The sequence below is a fragment of the Catharus ustulatus genome, chromosome 18 (assembly GCF_009819885.2).
Source record: "Catharus ustulatus isolate bCatUst1 chromosome 18, bCatUst1.pri.v2, whole genome shotgun sequence".
NCBI lineage: Eukaryota > Metazoa > Chordata > Aves > Passeriformes > Turdidae > Catharus > Catharus ustulatus.
In genome coordinates this window covers 2,162,331-2,171,048 of record NC_046238.1, presented here as the reverse complement: position 1 = coordinate 2,171,048, position 8,718 = coordinate 2,162,331, and the positions used below count along the sequence as shown (strand labels likewise).

At 46.0% G+C, this 8,718-nt stretch overlaps 1 long non-coding RNA gene across 1 annotated transcript; it reads right to left on the bottom strand.

The window, feature by feature from the left end:
- Positions 1-2,514: 2,514 nt before the first annotated feature.
- On the bottom strand, positions 2,515-6,454 carry LOC117004944. Its single transcript, XR_004419723.1, has 3 exons — positions 6,052-6,454; positions 3,965-4,148; positions 2,515-2,705 (listed from the first exon to the last, which is right to left on the bottom strand). It is a non-coding gene; the product is annotated as an uncharacterized LOC117004944 (long non-coding RNA).
- Between the last annotated feature and the right edge of the window lie 2,264 nt (positions 6,455-8,718).

The following is an 8,718-nucleotide window of genomic DNA, read 5'->3' as shown; positions in this document are numbered from 1 at the left end:
TGTGTCCGTGTGTTGGGAGCAGTGTGTGCACGTGTGTGCTGGTGTGAAGGACGAGGGGGTGGAAACACATCTGTGAGCAGAACTTGTTGTGTGTGCTCCAAAGGATCATGGCAATGTGTGTGGATATGTGGGAAAAAGCCTGCCTGGAGTTTGGGGGGGTTTGCTATTGGCACATGTGTGTGTGAATTCTCCACAAGCTGAGCCCCAGGAGAGCTGAGGGTTGGGATTCCTGCAGCCTGTCCTGATCTGCACATGCACCCTCACCCTGCACTGCCACTTCTGCATTAATGTCTGAATAAATGTGACCTACCACCAGCAGGGCAGGCTCTGGGTGTGCAGCCCTATGTGGCTGGATGTTCTCTGCATTTTCTCTACAAATCAATATTGAAGATGATGGCACAGGGCAGTCACTGGCCGGTGATTCTGTCTCTGGCAGATGCACACAAGCATTTATGGATGCAGTGTCTTTTCTGTGTTTGTAATAGAAATAAAATACTTCATTATAAGGGGCTTCAAAATTAAAAGACACAAACTTGGCTTTTTGAAGCAACCAATAGAAAAGGCCAATAAAGTTTCTAGAAGTGAGAGATAATTTTCTTAGTCAAAAGATGCACTATATACAGCACAGGGAAGTATTTCATACCTCCACCAAAATCAAATTCAGCATCAGGCTGTAAACTGCTGGCTCTACCTACCTTCAAGGTGATTATCTTTTGTGTGAGGACACAGAGGATCTTTATGTATTTTACACCTTGCAGCTCCTAAAGCCAGGGAAAAGGAAGCACAACATAGCCTAGAGGGAAATATTTTAAAGAAAATTCATTAGTCCTTAGTCAAAGCTGAAACCAAGGATGACCAGTTTTAAATGGGTGTTTAGAAGTGAAAAGGTACAGGGGGAGATTCAGCTCTGCCAGCAGCAGTGCAGGAAGGCCCTTCCATTTTATCTATCCAGCTTTTCATATAAAGCATGGACTCTTAATTTAGGATCCTGTTAGGTGACAACCCAGTCTGGGAAAATGATTCAGTCAGAACCTGTGCCAAAAGAGAAATGCATTTCTGAATCATCCTGGCAGGAAAGACAGAAAGATGTTAAATTCAATATGGATCCCTAATAACCGAACACAAATGAAGGAAAACCCCCATCTGTGTTGTTCCAAAGAAGGGCTTTTTATTAACAGGCCTCAAGATGTGATATTTATAGAAATATGTACCTGTACTCCATGTAGGGAAAACCTATTGGAAACCAAGTGATAAAAATAGATTCATTCAGAAATAAAACTGAAATAGTCCCTGAGCATTTTTCCCATGCCCCTGGCTTTCTGAAATTTTCAGTTCTCAGAAGTTTCAGCCTGCAACTGAAATTCACCCAAATTCTTTGAAAGGCTGCTCTGCCCCACTCCAGGTGAGCAGCACTGAGCTGCTCCAGTTTCTTCATGTTCAAAATGGAATGTGAGCATGGTAATTATGTGTCACTAATATCTGTAAAATTCTTTAACAATCCTGAAGAGGGGAGTGCAGTATAACAGTTACAGCTCAGCAGCTATAACTGGAGAAAGTTCTGACTCCCATTGCAATCCCTGAACTTTGGAGATAGCCAGAAATTCAAATCCCCAATCCATCAAAGTGCAAACAGCAGGCTCTCAGATATGAGCATTTTGCAGTAATATCTCACAGTGTTTTTGGTCCCTCAAAATCAGAGATCACAAAATCTTTGTCGTGATGTGCAGTGGTCTGTAAAGCTTCTTGCTGGCTCTCTGCTTTCCAGGTGCCTCTCTCCTAATTTTTCTTTTGCTTGCTTTGTTTCTTAAGAAGCAGAGGTTAGAGGGAGAGGGGAGAGCAGCAGAGCTGGCAGCAGGAAGGTTTAATCACCTCTCCTGTGTGTCAGCACACGGATGCTGTTTCTCTTTGCTGTGCATCTCTAACATCAACAAGCACAGCTGGCCTGGTTTTGATTCCGGTGATGCAGATCTAAATCCAGGCACCCTCCACCCTATAAAGCCAAAAGAGTTATTCTTAATTAGATCAGCGTGGCTGAGATGAGAATCCGGGATTAGCTTCCCATTCACCCTGTCAGGGAGCAGCACACTGGAGTGGCTGTTCCTCTGTCAGAGCAGGAGCTCCCAGGCTGTGGGATGAGCTCCCTCTGTCAGAGCAGGAGCTCCCAGGCTGTGGGATGAGCTCCCTCTGTCAGAGCAGGAGCTCCCAGGCTGTGGGATGAGCTCCCTCTGTCAGAGCAGGAGCTCACAGGCTGTGGGATGAGCTCCCTGCTCCCTCTGTCAGAGCAGGAGCTCAACAGCAGCACCAGGGGAAGGGATTGTGCAGAGCCTTTCCCCAGAGCTTGCTGGGGAACAACAGCCAGGATGAAACTCAACCAAAACATTGAAATCTTGTGGGTGATGTGAACCCTCCCCATTTTAAAGGGGAAGATTTTAAAAAATCAGAACCAAATATATATGTGTGTGTGTGTAGAGAGAGAGACCTCTAAGAGTGAATCTTATTTTGTACCTCTGCTGCCAGACATCCTATTGGAGGAGCATCAGTTAAAATCCTCCGTCTGATCCCGCTCAGTGGCACCATCCAAGCCGGCATTCCTCCCGCAGGGCTCTTCTTGAGCGCTGTCTTTGGTCCCTTTGCTGCACTTTACCACCAGCCTCTAAGATAATTAGCAGTCATCAGATGAGAATTAATTTTTAACAATCTTCTCCCTGCGTGGGAGAGGGAGTGGAAAGCTCAGTGAATGGCAGGAAAAGTCTGTGCAGGGAGTGACGACAGGTCCTTTTATCGTCCTCCGAAAAAAAGCGACATGACCAAGGATTTATTTACAGAAGCTGGGAGGAATAAGGGAGATGCTGTCAGCTCCTTAAGGCAGAGACTGGTTTTAGTTATTGTTTCTGCTTTGTTTGCACAACACTTGGGCCGGGGGGCTCCTGGTAGCAGAGGAAACACAGAACATCTGATGGCAAGTGCTGCAACTGCTGCCCAGACATCTCCTGAGGAGCAGAAAGCAGGTCAGGATGCAGGAGATGCCTAATCCAGCCTGACACGTGGGGCTGGAGGAGCAGAAGGTGGGAGCTGCTGTGAGCTGCATCTCTGTGCATGGAGGGGGGCACAGCACACAGATCCTTCCTGCGACTCAGCTGCAGCCCAGCAGGGAAATGGTGCTGAGCAGAGCGTGGCCAGCTGTGCCCCAGCTGTGCCCCACTGGCCTGCACCCCCTGAGGGTCACCAGGAGCACCAGCAGCTGTTTTGAGTAGGAGACAGCATCATCTGCAAATAGCTTTGCTCTGGCTCTGCCTTGCTTTGGCTCCCTCAGCAGCCAGAAGGGTTTTGCATCCCTTGGATCATATATTGCCCAGAAAGCTAATTTAGTGCAAGCTGCCCTTATCTCATCCATTAAATGTGCAAGTGAATTGACCTGCTCCCTGATCATAAAACATTGCTGGCTGGGAGAGGGCGTCAGCCCCTTACTCAGCTCCCTTATCTCCACTTTACCAACCAGACTCTTAGTAAATCCATTATTTTTCAGCATTAATTCATGAGATGGCCATTAGCCAGAATTCTGTGACTGTACAAACAAGGGCAAAAGCAGTTCCCACCTTTCAATTATACCATGGGCATTTCCCAGAAACCTGGGGAGCAAGGGTTCTCATTCCAATCAGAAAGGGTGTAATTAAGGCCCAGAACAGCTTTCAAAAAGCTCTTCAGCTAAACTTAGACAATTAGTTCACAAAGAAAAAAGGATGAGTTTCAAATAGTTTAGAAATAAGAGGAGAAGAACAAACTTTTTTTTTTCCCTCGGGCAGAAGAAAACCTGTGAAATCTACATTTTAAGACTTCCTCAACCCCCCTCAAAAATTAATATAATATAGCCTGCAATCTGCAAGCATCACTGACAGGTTTAGATGTGTATGCTCAGGCTCTCCTACTGTATTCTATCAAGGATCATGAGGAGAAAACCACTGACCTCTGTGCTGGGGGAGCAGAGCACCCATCCCGAGCTGCCGGTGCTGCCAGCCCCGCTGGATGTGCTGGAGCCATTACCGTGCATTAGCGCTGTCACACACATTTACACACGAGCCACGATTGCTGCCTTTCAGGTCAGTGAGAAAGCTGCTCTGGAGAAGCAGATTCGCAGTGGGAGATGTACCCTTGGGCCAAAGAATCATTAAATTATCAGCATCAAGAAACCTACTGCAATGTGACTTGACAGCTGTACAGTACAGTTGTACAGTACTAGGCTGAGGCTGTTTACTCTGGATTTTTTAAACCTGGCCTACACTGAATTTTTTTTCACCTCTCTGAATAATTTCCCATCATTGCTGAGTCTGATCACCTTGCACAGCCACAGCCCTCCATCCCCTCCTCATAATAAACAGTGCCCATGGGAAGAGAGCTTTCAATCTGGTTGGACAAAAAGTGGGAGAAATCATAGAAATATTAAGCTTGGAAAATACCTAAATATAGGATTCCTTTTGCTGAGATTCAAGGCATGGAAATATTAAATAACCTGCCAGAGCACACTGGGAAGCTGAGCTACATTGCCTGAGGGCCTGCCTCACATTCTAAGGGAGATGATCTCTATTCCTGTGGAACAGAATATGCTCACTGTTAGCTCGGGAAGTACAGATGCCTGTAATCTGTCTTTTAAAAAGGGCTTTTAATGACCAGGAAACAGCACAAAGATCTGAGCTTGCCTTGTAAACCCAAACCACGAACTGGCTGTAAGCATAGCATTCCCGTCCCCTCAACTCCATCCTCTCTAGGTAAAAGAAAAGGAAGGGAATTTATTTTATCTTCCCTGATGGTGGCTGGTAATGACCTGCGAATTGTGTCATGTGTGGCTTTCTTCTTTTTTTTTTGCAGGCTGTAAAACAATTAGGTCTGGTCCCCAGTTAGAGCTTTGCTCCCTGTGTCTGGGAGGGTTTTTGTACTGCCGGGGAGCACTGGGTATCTGGGAGTTGTAAAGATGTCTGTGGTTTTATTGCTAGTTTTTTCCAAACCTCAGGTTTGTATTTTTATTATGATTGCTGCTGTGAGGACATTAAAAAAAAATCGTGTTTCTCTTTGAGATTACATTTCACTCTGTTGATCTTTCTCTTGACATTTCAGGGAGTTGGGGGATACTGGCAAAACATGGAGAGGGTAAGCAAAGGAGATCTTCACCCCAAATCCTACCTTTGCCAAACCGGGGAGGCACAGGATGTTTCCATGTATTAAATTAACACAGACTTGGGTTGGTGGGAAGCAGAGCCTGAACAGAGCAGGGCTTGCTGTGATGCTAACAGCCCAAGACAGTGCCATTTTCCCTTTCCTGTTAGAGCTGCTGAATCTTTTCCCAGCCTTCTTTTTTGCTCAGCCAAACCTTATCTAAATATTCTGTTCTTGGGGCAACAGACAAATTGCACAGCTGTTTAACTGTCACTGCTTCAGACTGCAGGGTTGTGTTTCAGATTGATTAGGCAAATGATACACAAAGAGGAAATCTCTCCCATCTCTTAGCTGAGACTAATGGTGAAGTTGAGATGTGGAGATGTGCTGGCATTTGGCTGCTGTAGAGCTGTATCAATTCTCTGTTCTCACTAGTCAGGGGAATTCTAAAATCTTTTCATATTGCCTTAAAGATACAGAATTGGTTTTCATCAGCTTGTTGAAAAAAACCGAAAAAGGCACATAGAAACCTGCAGACTTGAAACCCACAGTCAGTCTCAGCTCGTATCTTTTTATTATGTTCACTTTCAAAGGACCCCAAAGAACTTGGCAGTTATTAAGGAGGTGGTGATAGAGCTGTAAATTACATGGCAGTGCCCTGGAAAGAGCCAGTTTCAGTATTTGGAAAGAAGAAAGCTAAAGTCAATTTACTGTATGAGCTGTTGCAAACGCTCAGAATTTCTGATTGATAGGATAAAGATGGGAGCAATTTAGGACAGAACAATTTTTGATGTCAGGAGTTATCCTGGATTATTTATTATCAGAGATGGTTCATTTCAGGCACTGATAATGACAGTGCTGTAGTCACCAAGTCTCAGCCTTAAATAAACTATTTATGCGTACCATTAAAACACTGTTGCTCACGTCCTCAGCAGATTTGGCCAGGATGGACTCTGAGATGAGTGGCTGCTTGACAAATTGTCTGGAGCCTTTGCAGGGTTCAGGGTGCTGGTTTTCCTTCTGCTCTGTGACCTTTATCAAGGCAGTTCCCTTCTCTCTGCCCACCTCCTGCCTCAGGCTGTACAGATCTGCAGTGCCTGGAACAGCAGGACAGGGATGTTGGTAGAGGCTTCTTGGCAGCAGAGGGATGCCAGCAGCAGATAATCACCAACTGGAGTCATGGGGTTTGAATGAACACAAAGCTGCTCCATCAGAGTCAGCCTGTGCCCTGAGCAGGCTCTGAGCCCTGGCTGACAGCAGCTCTGTCCCTGGGGCAGGTTCTTCCCTGGGCTTGGGGCACCAACAGTGCTGGGCTCCGGGGAACGTCTGTGAATAAAACCAGAGAAGATAGAAAGCTTTGGGTTTTTTTGTTTTGTGTTTTTTCCATGCGGGGTATGGTGGTTTGGCATCTGTCAGGCAAACAGATTAAGAACAGATGGGGAAAAATGTGAAACCCCGATGATCTCCAAGGGATTATTTCAGAAACACAGGGAACAAACGCGTGCTGGATTCTGGCCCCTGCTCTTACGTCCTTTCTGTGCTGTGCCCCAAATGTGTGAACAGTTCTGCCCCTCGTGCAGAGGATCAAAGAGGAGCCCCCAGGAGCTACAGAGACCGAACAGTACCAGAGGAGTGCTGACAAAAAGCACACCAGACCCTTATCAACTCCCACCAGGAGCTGGAAGCGACCCCTGAGCAAGTCCTCGCCCCTGCTTGCTGAAATCGCAGAGTGCACCAGCAAATCTGAACGAGCAACCGCAAGAACCGGAAAATAAACTGTATAAAAATGAACTAAAACTGCTTTTCGGTGCGAGCCATTGGCGGAGCAATGACTCCCTGGCGGCCCAGCACTGTTTTGCTCAGTTATCACTTGCTAAATTCGCTTGCTAATAAATTTGCTATGAAAAAACAAAAAAACCAAAACCAACCAACCAAAAAACAAACAAACAAACCCCCCCCAATAAACAAAAAAAAAAAACCCAAAAAAACCCAAAAAACAGAAAACAAAAACACCACCACCCACAGCGTTGCTAGGGAGCGCTGCAAAGCGCGGAAGTGCTGTAAAAAGCCGCCGCTAGGGAGCGCCGTAAAGCGTGAAAAGTGTCGGTAAAAGCCGTTGCTAGGGACCACCGTAAAGTGCGGAAGTGCCGTAAAGCCATTGCTAGGGAGCGCCATAAAGCGCAGAAGTGTCATAAAAAGTAGTTGCTAGGGATTGCCGTAAAGCGCGGAAGTGTCGTAAAGAACGGTTGTTAGGGAGTGCCGTAAAGCGTGGAAAAGTGTCGTAAAAGACCATTGATGTGGAGTGCCGTAAAGCGTGGAAATTGTCGTAAAAGCCGCTGCTGGGGGAGTGCCGTAAAGCGCCATGAGCGGCCAGAGGTGGAGATGGATCAGGAATTTATTTCCTGTGTGAAAACCACGTTTCACTGTCCTAGTAAAATTTAAAAGGTTTAATAAAAAGACAGTAGGAGACACACATAAAGCAAAGGGTTAAAATGGCCGGGTGCTTGGCAGGCTGCCAGAGCACAGGCCTGCTTCCGGAATGTCCCTTTAAATTCACTCCACAATCCATCAACCTGCTGCACATTCACAGTCCTTGCACCGTCAAACGCCTTCTGGGAGCTGTTTAGCATGGCCACTCCTTGGGTTTGCCTTTTTTGCGTTTCTTGGCTTGTGGGTTTAATCCTCTTCAGCTTTTACTTTGGGTGGCGGTCCCGGCCCTTTGCAGTATTGATAATTGTGTCAGCTGCAGGGCCCCCATCACACGTTCAGGGGCTGTTATCTCAACTAAGTGGGGAGTTTAAGAATACTATCGCTAAAAAACTTATGTCAAACTTTTGCTATTAGAAGAAAAGAAAAAAAAACCCCTATATTGATACAGAAAAGGTATTTTAACATCATACTTATAGCATTTATCCCAATAGTTGTGAAAATAGTTGTAATTTTTCTCGGGGACGACAATTCTGGTTTACGGGAACCTGTACTGAGACGCAGTTTTCCTCGAGGACTCTGGCTATCCCATGGACGGTGCTTATTGTGCTCTTATCGCTGGAGCCAGTCCTATTCATGTCTTAATCAGGGCTTTTGTCCACTGCTGCAATTCTGTGAAGCAATCCTGCCTTATCCTTCCTTTGTGCTGTGGCAAGTCTCTTTATTTATCTCTTTATTTATATCTCATAAATCCCAAATTGACACGAATTGCTTCATAGCATATACCACAGTCAGGAATGGTTGGGAATGGGTCGGGAATATTTCGGGAATGGTTCGGGATTGGGTGCACACGGGAACCGGGACAGCACGGGATGGACCCCGAGGAAAAGTAAAAATTAAACCTCAGGGAGGAGCCAGAGAAGTGTGCAGCGAACTCTGAAAATGCTACACTCCCTGTGTTATGGAAACTCATCTATCAGTGATCACTTGTCTCCCTAAATCCCCCCTTCTTTAGGGGACCCACACACAGAAAATGGAGTCAGATCAGTTTAAAGCTATGTACACCATGTGTATGCTCCAGAAATAAATCAGTACCTGAATTCCTGAACGGTGCTGGGAGATGCCCATGGTGCCTGGATGAGC